Consider the following 13,058-nt stretch of genomic DNA (forward strand, 5'->3'; position numbering starts at 1 on the left):
GTTTGTTTTTGTTTTTCTTGAAATTTCAATGATATTTAAACATTTTTAATGAAATGTGTTTCAAATCATAGAGTCTATTAGAATACTTGTGACAAGCAGGGACCCTCTCCTCTAGTCAGGATAAGGGGATCACCCTCTAAAATAACCCCTGCTCACCCTCTAGGTAGTGTGGCGCGAGCAGACAAGGCTTATCTCAGAAGCATTTACAGGTTAAGCATTTGTGAACACATACAGTAACTCAATGACAACACCAAAAAAGGGATACCACACTAGGATTTGTATAAAAATAAATCTTCTTTATATAAAGGCTTAGCACAAGACCCATTTAACGTTTTAAAATGAGGCCACAATACTATCTTAGGAAAAGCATTCTTGGCTATAAAAATGCGTATCTTGAACAGGCTGTGTGAGTCGTATTTCCTCAGTTCGACTTGTGCGGTGATGAAATAAACAACAGAGTCTCCTGCACGCTGTGGACGCATCTTGTCCGATGCGCTGCACACAAGGTGCAAGTTGTACACAGTACCTGAGAAATGCGTCTGACATGGACAAAGCGCTGGCAGGCGTGAAGGCCAACCAGGGACGATGTCGGCGGCTCTCCGAGGTGAGTCCGGCTCATTGCAGGCGTCTCAGGGCGAGGCGTCGGCGCGGGACTCTGGGGAGAGATGCGGACGGTCTGGGTCTCTTGAAGCGTTCATTGTGCTAGGCGTTCACTGCGCTAGGCATTCACTGCGCTAGGGGTACTCTGAGCTAGGCGTTCGTCGGGCCATACCTTCAGTAGCGAGGGGGGCTGCTGTCCTAGATGCTTGACAGTGCGGCACGAGGCGGCCAGTACGTGGCGTACGGGCTGGGCTCCGAAGTGTGGGCGGTCTCTGGGATCAGGAGCGCGGTGCGAGGGGGCCGGTACGCTTCGAGCTTCTGGGCCATTTTCCACCTGACGATGCGCTCCGATCCTGATTTCCAGCGGTGGGGTTGGCGATGCGAGCAGTGTGGCTCAAAGGGGGGAGGAGGAAGCAGAGTGCGGGCAGCCCTGACGGGACGGTGCGAACATGGCTTGGACAGAGCGGAATCACGCGATGCGGGGTGGCCAGGCACAGGCTTCACAACAGACAGGGGGACGAGGCGCACTGAGACCGCGGCTCCAGCAGCAAGGAAGATTGTGCAAAGTCCAGCAGCTCGGTAGTGAAAGCAGGAGGAGTCCAATAGTCCTGTGACTCCGTTCAGGGGGCAAGCTCACCCACAAGCCCTTGGAGATAGTTGAAGTACAAGCAGAATAAAGTCTCTTCAGTCTTTTCCTCTCCTTTCACAGCAAGGCAACCACTGCAGGCCAATCCCCCAGGTCAGGGACAGTCAGTACTCCTCCTTGCAGCTTTCCCAGTTCCTTCTTGTCGGGCAGAGGTTCTTCTTGGTTCAAGCAGGATTTAATTTCTTAGGAGCAGGGCTCCAATATTTATACTACAAATCTTTTGTTCTTTGAGGCCAGGGGGCCTTTGCCTAGTTCAGTCCAGTTCTTGAGCACTTTATTGACATGAGGCTTCCTTCTTCTTCCAGGGTGCAGGGCAGAGACATCAGACGCTCCACAGGGGGTGGAGCCAGCATTGTGGTGGCAGAGCACAGCCCTATTCAGAGTCAAGGGGCACTCCTCCCACCCATCCTGGTGTAATCTTCCTATTCACCACCTGGCTGCTCAGCCGGTCTCCTGGATTTCTCCAGCCCTGTCACACACAGAAGCCAGACAGCAGATACACATCCTAGCAGAGGCGGGCTGAAAAGGTAGGGCAAGCAAATACCAACTTTCTAAAAGTGGTATTTGCAAACACAGAACATTAAAATAAACTTTACTAAAAGATGCATTTTATTATCCTGAGTTCAGGCATACTAAACTCGAATTTCTATGATGTTCCCTGAGTCTGTTAGGATCATAGGATGTAACAATTCTAACAGTCCATTCTGGCCTATGAGAACAGGTAGCCTTGCAATAGTGAAAAACGAAATTGGCTGTAATTCACTATTAGGACATGTCACACACATCAAGGCTTGACCTACCTTATGCTTTCAATGCACCCTGCCCTTGGGCCTACCATAGGGGTGACTAATATGAACATAAGAGAAGGTTTGGGACTGGCAAGTGGGTGCACTTGCCCAGTCAGCATGACACTACCAGACTGCACGCAGGTTCTGCAATGGCAGACCGTAGACACATTTTACAATGCTGCTTCTGTGGGTGGCACAACCAGGGCTGCAGGCCCACTAGCAGCATTTGGATTTACAAGCCCTGGGCACTCCTGGTGCACTTTACTGGGGTCTGACAGTAAACCAAATAAGTCAATCATGGAATCTGAACAATGTATACACTTTATACAGGGAGCACTTGCACTGTGGCACTGATTGACAGTGGCACAGTGCTCTGAGCGGCTAACACCAGCAAAACACATGAGGCAACAGCAATAAAAATGGAAGGGAGACCCACGCTAATTGTGCCAGGTCTAACAGAGTCCAATCTCATCGAGAGGAGTGTTGTTACCTAAAGGGTCGTATCATACAGAGAAGGACTGTGTTACACAATGTAGTGTTTTAGAGTGGAGTATTGTAGAGTGTAATACAGTAGAGTAGAGTGGGATAGCGTACAATGAATTAAAGTATGATAGAGCGGAGTGGTGCCTCGAACAGTTGAGTGGCTCGTATATACCAGTTCAGTGGCGTAGTGTACAGTCATACATTTTAGTGACTTGCAATACAGTACAGTAGACTAGTGTGTAGTAAAGCATTGTAAAGTCTCATTGAGTGTTGTACAGTGGAGTGCTGTTGGATAGAGTTGAGTATAGAGTTGCAAAGCAGACTTTATGTGGTTAAATTGGAGAACAGTGTCGAAGGGTGGCATACAGCGTAGTAGAGTTTTGTAGATTACAGATGAAAAGAGTGAAGGAGAGTGTGGTAGAGTTCAGCAATGTAGAGAGGAGCGTTGAACAGTGGTGTAGAGTACTTAGATTATCGTGAAGTGTGGTCAATTGGAGTTGTGTAGGATAGACTGGATTGAAGTGTCAGAGTGTAGTGTCATGTTGTAGAGTGGTGTGGAGGGGAGTAGAGTGGTTGTCGTAGCTTAGCATGTAGTAAAGTCTCAGAGAGTGGGGTGGTATGTTACTCTGTTCAAAAGTGTCATACAGTGGAGTATAGTGTAGTGGCACAGAGTGAATTAGAGTGTTGTGGAGTGGAGATAAGTAAAGTGTGCTGCAGTGTGGTAGAGGGGAATGGCATTAAGTGTGATAGAGTTGATTGTCATAGAGCTTTCTAGAATGGAGTAGTGTAGAGCAGAGCTGTGGAATACTGTAGAATAGTGTGGAGAAGTATGTGATAGATTTGAGTGGAGTAAAGTGAGGAGGAGTGATACAGAGAGAGTTGTATAGAGTGTGGTCGAGTATAGTAATGGGTTGTTTAGCAGCATAAAGTGATATGGATTAGAGTAAAGTGTTGTAGAGTGGAGTGCTATAGAGTGGATTACTGTTTGGTACAGTGGAGGTGCACAGACTTTCGTTGAGTGTCGTAGAGTGTGGTAGAGTGGAGTAGATTTGAGTAGTGTGGAGTGGAGTTGGGTGAAGTGGAGTGGCATAGACTGGAATAGCAGACAGTGGAGTACAAAGGAGTGGGATACAGTGAAATAGCATTGAGTTCAGTACGCTACATTGGAGTGGCGTACAATGGAGTGGGACAGTTTGGAGTGGGGTAGAGTGAAATAGCATACAGTCTAGTGACATAGAGTATTTGTGGTGTCCAATGGAATAGCATAGAATGGAGTATTGTAGAGTAGAGTGGTGTACATTGAAATGGCTCAGAGTGGAGTAGCGCAGAGTTGAGTAGAAAACAATGTAATAGAGTACTGTGGAGTGTCGTACAGTGTTGTAGCATACAGTGGAATAGATTTCAATGTAGTGGTGTACACTGAAGTGGCATAGTGTGGAATACTGTTTACTAGGGTAGCACAGTAGAGTGGCATACAGTGTAGTGAAATAGAGTGAAGAGGCGTGGAGTGCGGTCAAGTTGAATACCATATAGTCGACTGGCGTAGAGTGTAGTTGCATATAGTTTAGAGTTGAGGGGCGTAGAGAGTACAACGGTATAGAGTGGAATAGCATAGAGCGGAGTACAGTGAAGAGGCATAGAGTGGAATAGCTCACAGTGTAGTACGGTATGGTGGAGTGGCATACTGTGGAAAAGTAAATTTTGCCATGTTCTGTGTCCCTACGTGTCATCCATCATATGTTATGTGTGCATGATTAATATGCATATGTTATTCCCCATGTTTGATTAAAGACGCAATTATAGTTGTGTCCACCTCTAGTATGCCAGTTTCCAGTTCTCGTGAATACTACGAATATCAGGCCTATGTAAAGCTACGTTGCCACGTTTCTCAGTGTGCACGTTATTTCATTGTAAAGTCCCCGTTTCTAGGCCTTAAAAGGGCCCGGACACCAGATTCAGCTCCTGTTCCCTGAAGCCCTCGCTGAGGAGCGATACAGCCCCCACCTGTATCCTCGACCCTTCACTTACTTCCTGCCTCACAGTGCCCGGTTCAGGCTGGCTCTGCCTCTGAGTCTGCCAAGAGTATGTTATGATTCGAGTTATCAGTTAGTCCTCCTTCTCTGCATTCCTAAAGCTACTGAATCGCATCAATAGTTTCCGTCATTGTCTAGCTTTTACGTCTCCATGTAAGAGAAATACTGCATTTAATGGTCATTTAATATTCTTCATCACGCACTACATGTAGAATAATGCATGCTCCAGTCTTAGAGTCTGTTAGCCTTTCCCCTCCTGACTTCTAGTTTATATCAACATGTTCCCTAAACATCAGATACTAGATACTGCTTAGGTACATGTCGCCCTGACTCTCCAGACTTCAGTCTCTGCTCCTAGCACAGAGTTCATAGCCCCCAGCTTCTCCTAGTAATACGTCATTGCCGGTTTGCGCGCACCATCAGGTTAGAGGTCCCGGCTCCTCAGGTAGCCCCCTCCATGGTTTCCGCCCCATTCATGACATATTCTGTTACGTTTGCATCACATGTCTATGTATACGCCCTGTTACACCTCTTTTCACCCTTATCTTTCGCGACTGCTACGCGTCATGCCTTCTGCTCCACCCACTGCTACGCCTATTGCAATGTAATGCTATGTGTTTGCGCTATGTATATATGCTCATGTACTGTTATTAAAAGCTAGCTAGCCTTGTCCCGATCCCGACCCCGGCAGCTGCCATTCTGTTCCCGTGCAGGTTGTCCTGTTCCTGTCCTTTATGCTATATTAAACCTGCAAAACTCCTACTACCTCGAATCTTGACTCTTATTTATTGAGCTATCTGTTATTCATTTATGCATTCAAAAATAGGGTATTATTTATTTATTTACCACATAATGGCGCCCGAATAGGGACTTGCCCTTTCCCCACGCGTCGGTGAAGCCACGCCGACCCCCTGACCCTCTGCAGTCGTGACGGAACTCTTCTGCGCACCGGCAGATATTTCTGCTTCAAGTATCCCTCAGGCCCACGGAGGAGACGGAGGAGGCGGTCCAGCATCCAGACGAGACGGTGGAGGAACGTGGCGAGTCCCGACCAGAGCCCAAGCCGAGAGTCCAAGGTCCGAGGTATCCGGAGGTCCACCCGTAACTGAAGTCCGAAGTTCGTCGTCCGTCGTCGTAGCAGTCCAGTCCAGTCCGAGGCCTTCCGTTCTTGCTGCCCGGTGAGTACCGTTACTGGGGTGGTATCTAGACAGGGTCAATCTAATTGACTCTGGTCCGTGGGTTGGTGGTACACAGACTCACAAACGAAGTGTCCACTTCGGTGGATGCGGGTCCTGACGTGTCTCTTTATGAGACCGGTAAGTTTCGTACTGTTTCAGCAGTGCATCTAGTTTCTGTTCTAGTCAGTTCTGTTCTCGAGAAAATTCATGTATTCTGTGTTCCGTATTCCAGGTAGTATTCTGTTCGAACTGTTATTTTAAAATGTTCTTCATGTATTTTAATGTCGTGGTATGAATGGGGAATAAGTATCGTGTTCATTGTGTATTGTATTGTGTCTAGATTACAGTTCAGTCATGCCCTTGTTTTCCAAGTTACGTCAGTTAAAAACTAGAAAGGGTCTGCTGGAAGCAGCAGTTCCAGTCCCGCCCAGGGACAGTCCAGGTCACTTTATGTATCAGAAACATGGCATAAGTGCCATATTATATCTAGATTTATGGGTAGAGTACACCAAAGAGTTGGAAGAAAAGTATAGATGGCCCGTATCAGGTACGTGGGATGCCGAGTGCATCATGAGAGTAGAAGAGGCATTATGGAAAAAGAAAGCCAGACAGTCACAGAAAGATGCCATCGAGTTATGGCGCAAAGAAGCTCATAAAAGAACCGAAAAAGAAATCCGAAAGTCAGAATTAAGTAGAGAATCTCAAGAGCGAGCCCAAGAAAAAGAATTAATTGAGATAGGTGAACAAGTTAAAGCTGAACAGTCAGACAGACGGAGGAATGCTCTTATTAAGGGTATGTACCCTCTTCTTGCCGAGGGTTTGCCAAAAGCGACCCCGGAGGCATCCAGTAACTTCCCGCCACCATTAGTTCCGACCAAGCTACGTCACAAACCGACCGCAGCTGATATTTTTATTTCGTCCTATTTGGACGACACAGTCCCAGAATATGTAAATCCTGTTCGCGCTCCGCCAGTCCCTGTAAATCAGGCACTTCCCGTTCCTCTAGACACCGGGGCACCCCTTGCAGTACCTGCTACGGCCCCCCTGGTCCAGCCCGCCATACCAGTTCAGCCCGCATTTCAATTTCCTGCCACACTAGTACGAAGAGGATCAGTCGACGATTCTAGTTTAGGGGCCGCAGGAGGAGGTCCTCCTCAGACCCCGCCGCCACACAAGCGTTTAACGTCAGCCGAATTACATGCACAAGCGTCACAGCGTACGCCCAGACATCAGACTGTAGCAGAAATAAGAAAAGCCCTTAATGAATGCGGCTATGATCCAGTCCCAGGCGAGGATAATATGGTTTTATATTCATTCCGCGTAAGAAAGGTGGCTGAGTATCTAGTCACCCTACCGAATATGAAAGAAGACCTAGACAGAATATATCGTTTCATCCGTACAGGGGATGATCCAGAAAGTATTAGCGAGGCCATGTCTCAAAGGAAAGCCGAGATCCAGCTCATGATATTAAAGTTTCTGATTAACTGTCTAATAAGAGAACAAGATTACCCGTCTAAAGATCCGGCCGAAATGAAAATCCTGACAAGGTGGAGTGATAATATAGCCGAGGGTAAGCACAAGACCGTCGGTGCTATGGAGAGTATGTACAAGAAAATCCGTAAAGAAATAATAAAGTTACACGAACAGCGTAAAGCAGCACAAGTAAGCGAGAAAGAAAGTAACTCTGATACTGAAGAGGTAGAGGACGAGAATCCCGCCAGAATAGCGTATGTAGGAAAATCTAGATTTCCAGATCGCCATTTACGCCTAGAACACAAGTCTACTTTCCATCATCCAGCACCAGAACAAGGTTCTCTAGAACAAGTGTTTCAAGCTACCGATCACATTCTGAAATCACGAATCGGTTACAGTGAGTTAAGTACTATGCATGAACAAGAACTAGCCCGATCAGCAGTCCGATGGACTACTGATTCTACCACTTTTCCAGACGAAATAGTGGCACAAATGTTTCTGAAACTGCCCCCAGCCGAGCAACGACTGGTGGGTATGTATATGATCCAGCACCTCATTACATTGTATGAGGGTCAGCACTCTGATCCAGGTCCGTTACATGATATCCTGAACGAGTTACTCCAGTATAGATGGAAAGGTCTAGGTACGGATTTAATTAGTGTCATTCTAGAACAGCGCCACAAATATAGAACGTTTTTGAACCCGCACTTTGTTCATGTCTCACCCCCAGAAAGTAAACCATTTTACATGGAGAGACAGAATCCGTTACGAGAAGTCCACCCAGTTAGAGGAACGGGTGGCGAACTAGAACGAGTGTTTGTTTACACTCCGATCACAAAGATGGAACTCTTAGAGATGAAAAAATTAATTCCCTGCCACGATAAAGATCCAGCAGGGTTCCACCGAGAATTAAAAGACATGCTCCGTATGGGAGAATACACGTATCCAGATATAATTAAAATGTTAAAGGTTCTGTTGCCCGCAGGGGTGTATGAAAAGCTCAAGGAAAAAGAATGGGAGGTGGGAGAGAAAAAGATCGATTGGGCAGTTCTAGAAGCTGAAGATAAGGCACGAGTACCAGGTACCGGTCTTGGAGCGAAATGTAAAGAATTACCTGAACTATTGATTCAAGTTTTACCCAGATTGTTAACAACGAAAAAGGAAGACTGGGATGCAATCTCAGCCTGTAAACAGAAGCAAGATGAGGATATTAGTGATTTTTATTCTAGATTTGAGAAATGTTTTAGCATCAACAGTGGCCTCAAGACAAGTAGTGAGTCATACCCTTACCTTTTTGTTACTAAATTGGTCGAGAATTCAAGTCCACCAATTAAGAATCGAGTTTTGAAAGTCGAAAGTACCTGGCAAGCTAATACCCCGTCCCAGATGTTACAGATGCTCCAATACCACCAGAATAGAATCAGAGAAGAGCAAGAACACGAGAGAAAACGTATGAAAGACACGAAAATGAGAGTACTAGTTGCACAATCTGTTCCTCAAGACAGTCAGAAGAGGGGTCCGAATCAAGCCAGTCATCCTGCAGCTCCCGTTAAAGGGAACTGCAATTATTGTAAACAGCCAGGTCATTTTATAAACGAGTGTGCAGTTCTGAAACACAACATAGCTACCGGTAAGACTAAAGAAAGACCACGTCCGCCTAGACAAGAACAAGTTTCACAGACTCCTCATCCACAGAATGCACAACAGACAGTTACAGCACCGCAGCCTATTGCTGCAACACAGCATGTTACACAGCAAATGTATCAGTATGCACAGTCCGAGTATCCAGAGTACCAGCAGTATTCATGAAACAGCCTAGAGAGGGAGGTAGGCTTGCCTCTCATCGAGATACCTGTAGATCAAGAAGGTCCCTATGTTCACAGTCAAGTATTAGGGAAAGACAGAAAGTTTTTGATTGATACAGGGGCAAGTAGGACCACAATTAGTCATGCCGAAGTTCCAGGGGCTCCGCTCTCAGGCTCTAGAAATGTTTCCCTTGGATTTTCAGGAAAACCCATCGTAAATGAAATATCAAAGCCAGTTACTCTAGAAGTAGGTCCATTGTCCCGTACTACTGATCTGTTACTTACTAAGTCATGTCCAGAAAACCTATTAGGTATTAAAACACTGAAAGAGTTAGGTGCAGTTATATGCTGTTCCCCAGAGGGAATACGTCTGTTCCTACGTGACTTTAAGGGTCACTATGTATTACGAGATTTTGATCCCAGATTGTCTAATGTTCCGCAGCATTTATGGGCGCAAGGTCCAACTGATGTAGGTTACAGGCAAATCACACCCCATCGTGTGACTCTCAAGCCAGGTGTAGTGTTACCACGAATCAGACAGTACAGATTGCCACCTGAGGCTGTAGCAGCCTTATCCAAAATTATTGACGAGCTCATCGCTCAAGGAGTAGTTGTAGAAACTGACTCCAATGTATGCAATTCTCCGATCATTCCAGTCATGAAACGTACTGATCCAAATGCACCCCCAGTATATCGATTAGTGATTGACCTACGAGAACTTAATAAATGTATTATTCCTCAGTACCCAGTTGTCCCAGATATCTCTTCCCTATTGACAGCCATTGATTCCGAAGCCACGTTCTTTACTGTAATCGACCTTAAGAACGCATTTTTCAGTGTTCCCATTCATCCAGACAGTCAGTTTCTTTTCGGATTCTGTTTAAATGGAAGGAGCTATATGTTCACACGAGCTCCTCAAGGTTTCACAGAAAGTCCTAGTATTTATAGTCAAGCACTTAAGAGACAACTTGATAATGTTCACATGCCAACTGACACTGCCCTGCTCCAGTATGTCGATGATCTACTGATCACAGCCCGTTCTGAACGTGACTGCGAGCGAGCGTCACTGACGGTTCTGTATTTCCTAGCCGAGATGGGGCACAAGGTGTCCCCTTCGAAGCTTCAATTCTGTGTCCAGCAAGTGGTATACTTAGGACACTTACTGTCCAAGAGGGGTAGGCAGTTGACACCAGACCGTATCCAGTTAATAGCGAGTCTTCCTCAGCCCAAGACCCAGAAGGAGGTACGTGCTTTTATCGGCCTCACTTCTTATTGTAGACAATGGATTCCTCAATATGCATTTCTAGCCAAGCCACTGATACAGTTAACAACACAGGAGGCAGCCGCACCGACTGTCCTCCCTTGGACATCTGAACATACACTTAGCTTCAATGAGTTAAAGAAAGCTTTATGCCAAGCACCAGTTCTAGCCACACCGAACTACAGTAAGCCTTTTACACTTTTCGTCACAGAACGTGAAGGTACAGCATTATCTGTTCTCACACAAGATCAAGCAGGACAATACAAGCCATGTGCTTATTTCTCGAGCACATTAGATCCTGTAGCCCAGGCTCTGCCTGCGTGCCTCAAGTCAGTTGCAGCCACAGCACTAGCTATCAGACAAAGTGATTCCATAGTATTAGGACACTCCCTGACAGTACAAGTTCCACACTCCGTGGAAGTTCTTTTAAACCGAACACAGACTCAGCACTTGACAATCGCACGTTTAACAGGTTATGAATTGACACTGTTCCAGCCACACATAGAAATCAGACGCTGCAACATCCTGAACCCTGCTACACTGTTACCATCAGTTACTTTAAGTCCGGACACACACGACTGTGTGGAAGTAGTTAATATTACGACAAAGCCAAGACAAGATCTGACAGATATTCCGTTACCAGATCCTGACCTGACACTTTATGTGGATGGTTCATGTATGAGAACAAGTACAGGAGAACTAGTCGCCGCATATGCAGTGACTACTGACACCGAAGTTATTGAGACACACCGTATTGACACTCTGTCCGCTCAAGCAGCAGAGCTAGTTGCTCTGACTCAAGCCTGTATACACGCCAAGAACCTGAAAGTTAATGTTTACACAGATTCACGCTACGCTTTTGGAGTCGTACACGACTTTGGAGTGCTCTGGCAGGAGAGAGGTTTCATGACTTCTCATGGAACCAAGATTCAGCATGGTCTCCTTATTCAAGCTCTGTTAGATGCAATACATTTACCGACATCCATTGCTATCATGAAATGCAAAGCACATACGAAAGTTACTGACACTATTTCCCAGGGTAACGATCTAGCAGATCGCACAGCCAAGCTTACAGCACAGACTCCAGACATTCCAGTTAACATGATACACACTCCTGATCCGACTACATGTATGACAGTTAAGGACCCTACTCAGGATGTCATTGACATCCAGTTACATGCTACTCCCAATGAAATCAAGAAATGGTCCGAACAAGGAGGGGTCCAGACAGATCAAGGATGGGTGACGAAGGGTAGAGCCACATGGTTTCTCCCCGACTCTATGGTTCAAGTCATTATCAATACCGCACATAGTCCAGCACACTTAGGAGAAAAAGCTATGTTAGACAGTATCCAGAACATTTGGTTCAACAAGCATTTACGAGCTGCAGCCAAGCAGAAAGTCCGTACCTGTATGATATGTTGTCAGTTTAATCCAGGTAAAAGTGTCCCGGTGGAACAAGGGGGATTCCAGCCTCCTGACCACCCTTTTGAGGTCCTCCAGATGGATTATATTCAGATGGAGCGATGTCGAGGTTTCAAGTATGTTCTTGTAGTTGTATGCGCCTTGTCCAGGTGGACAGAAGCATATCCAGTCCCAGATTACACAGCCGCGACCACTGCCAGGCAGTTGGTTCGTGAATTCTTCCCCCGTTACGGACTCCCTAGGGTCGTATATTCTGATAACGGCCAGCCATTCTCCTCAGAGTTAATGAAGCACGTTTCCCTTTTGTTAGGGTACCAGTGGAAGTTCCATTGTGTACGCCATCCAGAAGCAGCAGGTCTCGTAGAGAGGCATAACCAGACCCTGAAAATTCGCATCGCAAAAATATGTAAAGAGAAAGGTGTGGACTGGCTAGTAGCTCTGCCAGTCGCCTTATTCTATATGCGCATGGTCGCACATTCCAGATCAGGTCTGTCCCCGTATGAGGTCGTTTTCGGCCGCCCCCCTAACATGTGGGGTACTCCTAGACCCCGAAGTATTACCGATGTTTCAAGTAATATGCTGACAGATTACCTAGCTTCCTTGATGTCTGCCCTCAATTCTTGTCGTTCACAGGTTGCCGCTGCATTTCCAGACAATACCGAGGTGGCACCGCATGAAATCGTTCCCGGATCCATGGTCTTAATTCGCAATTTTGACCGCTCAAGTCCGCTGGAGCCTCGCTGGAAGGAGCCCCGACAGGTCCTCCTCGCCACCCGTACAGCCGTGAAGTTGGAGGGTCGCAAAGGCTGGGTGCACCTTTCGCACATGAAAAAGTTTTATGGACTGAAACCCGTCTCAAAGAACATTTCCCAGGATTTGAAGGATTGCCAAAGTACTATTCTTAAGGACTGTCCCGCAAAGAACAATGATACTGCACCCTCCCCGTTAGAGAAAACTCCGCAACAGGAGTATAAGTTGAAACTCCGGTCTAGTAAAATAAGTCAGCCAGTTTGATTGTCTAAGTCCTCCCCTAGGTGAAACGGTTAGACTGTTTCTGACATGTATAAAATAGACCCCCATAGTGAGAGAGTTAGTCAAAACCCAATCCGATGTATCGTTTTTCTAAGTTTCATTTTATTTCTCAGCATTATGATTTCCTGCACCAGTTATGCATTTTACCTGTATCTTCCAGTTCCTCATGTAAATATGTCTTCTAATGTTACGGTGGAGCACACGTTTAGTGATCTGCCTCCTCATGAACTCTCTTACCGCCTCGCTATGCGAAATAATTGTTTCATCCGCATGTTACATTATTCACACCAGACCAGCAATGCCACTAATTGTTGGGTATGTGGTCGACTCCCCC

At 46.2% G+C, this 13,058-nt stretch overlaps 1 protein-coding gene across 1 annotated transcript in view; it reads left to right on the forward strand.

Annotated features, from left to right (window-relative positions):
* The window catches only part of LOC144770007 (E3 ubiquitin-protein ligase TRIM39-like), an 86,403-nt gene that overhangs the window by 39,022 nt on the left and 34,323 nt on the right, over positions 1-13,058 (forward strand). The gene's annotated exons all lie outside the window — the stretch shown is intronic.

This window comes from Lissotriton helveticus, chromosome 7, assembly GCF_964261635.1.
Source record: "Lissotriton helveticus chromosome 7, aLisHel1.1, whole genome shotgun sequence".
NCBI lineage: Eukaryota > Metazoa > Chordata > Amphibia > Caudata > Salamandridae > Lissotriton > Lissotriton helveticus.